Here is a 1,926-nt window from a genome sequence, read left to right as displayed (position 1 = left end):
AAGAAGAAGAAGAAGAAGAAGAAGAAGAAGAAGAAGAAGAAGAAGAAAGAAAAATAAGAAGAATAGGAGGAGGAAGAAGGAGGAGGAGGAGGAGGGGAGGAGGAGGAGGAGGAGAAGAAAAAAAAAAGACAAGTAGGTTCTCTGTAGGTTTGTTTCATGTTAGTGGATCTTAAAAAGTTAGCATGCATCAGAATTACTTAGAGGGCTTGTTAAAACACAGATGGCTGCGACCCATCCCCAGAGTTTAGGATCCAGTATGCCTGGGTGTGTTATCACCTGATGCTGATGCTGCTTCCCTGGGAGCCACACTTCGGAAACCACTAATTTAGATGAATGACTGTACTCCAACTTTCGCTTATGGAATACAGTGGCAACTTTTTCTGTCAAAATATTCACTTCCTTTTCACTTTTATAGCTGCATTACCTGTATTCATACCAGTTATCACATTGTTCATTTGCTGAAACAGTAAATAGGTGAGAGAATTCTTTCTAGCTTGGAATGTTCAACCCTTCCTTGGAGCATCACCTGTGACTATTTAAGATTATTGAAAATGTTTGCAAATTTTAATACTGCTATCCACTTATTGTATAATGTCAGGTGTTCTGCATCTTTTTTCTTTTTTTTTTTTTTTAATATATGATCATCTTTTTTTTTTTTTTTTAAAGATTTTATTTATTTGACAGAGAGACACAGTGAGAGCAAGAACACAAGCAGCGGGAGGGGGAGAGGGAGAAGCAGGCCTTCCGCCGAGCAGGGAGCCTGATGCAGGGCTCGATCCCAGGACCCTGGGATCATGACCTGAGCCGAAGGCAGACGCTTAACGACTGAGCCACCCAGGCGCCCCCTGCATCTTTTTTCTTATAAACTCCTTTGAAGTATAACACGCACACAGAAAGATGTAAAAATTATTAGTATACAGCTTGATAAAGTTTCATAAAGTGGGCACACACGTTGTAACCAACAACCACATCAAGAAATAGAACATTACCGGTACTCCTTATGGAGTAACCATTATTCTTACTTTTAACACTATCAATGAAGTAGATCTGCTTCTACACATAAATATGTAGAATCGAAAATGTATTTTGTGTGCCGCTTGGCTTTTGGTGTTTGTTTCTGAATATCATTTTGGCAAGATTTATCCTATCATGTGTTGGCGGTAGTTTTGTGCTTTTTTGGTATGTGTCTTCCATTTGTATTGTATGACAATATCACAATATATTCATTCTATTGTTGATGCACAATTGACTTGTTTCAGATGTTTGCTAGCGCTGTTATGGAAATAATTGTTCATAATTTTTAATAAACATATGAAGGGCTTTTGATAAGGTATGTACATAGAACTACAATGCTTGCTAATAGGGAATGTACATTTTCAAATTTAACAGATATGCCAGGCAATTTTTCAGAGGGATTTTAGCAATTTATACTTTCACCAGCAGTACATGAGGTCAACACTTTTAGGTTATTTGTTTTGTGTTGCCTTGTCTGTTTGTTTTTTATTTCAGCCATCCTGGTGGGTTCGTAAGAAGTTCAGCACCTTTCACGTGTATCCTGCCATGTAGGTAATAGGTATCCTCATTAATACAAAGCCTTCAGTCTTTTTTGCTGTTGTTGGTGGTGGTGGTAGTGGTTTCCCTGCCTTCTTTTTCTTACTGATTTATCCAAAAAGTCATTTGAAATATAAAAAGATGTCTTCTCCCATTTTGTGCCTTGCTTCTCTCTCTTAATTCTGTCCTAGGAAATATAAAAGTTCTTAATTTCAATGTATTCTATATTATCATTTTTTTTAATTTTGGTTTTGGTTTACTGCTGTTGATGTTAGTGGACACTAGTTGCCCTTCCCCAATCTAGGGTCCAACCCTCTAGGGCTTCTAGCTTGGAGCATGGCACACTTAAAAATTTCCCTCCCTCTGGGCATCCTG

Source organism: Mirounga leonina, unplaced genomic scaffold (assembly GCF_011800145.1).
Source record: "Mirounga leonina isolate KUSES-001 unplaced genomic scaffold, KU_Mleo_1.0 Mir_115, whole genome shotgun sequence".
Taxonomy (NCBI): Eukaryota; Metazoa; Chordata; class Mammalia; order Carnivora; family Phocidae; genus Mirounga; species Mirounga leonina.
The sequence above is the reverse complement of the archived record's forward strand: the minus strand, read 5'-3'. Positions refer to the sequence as shown.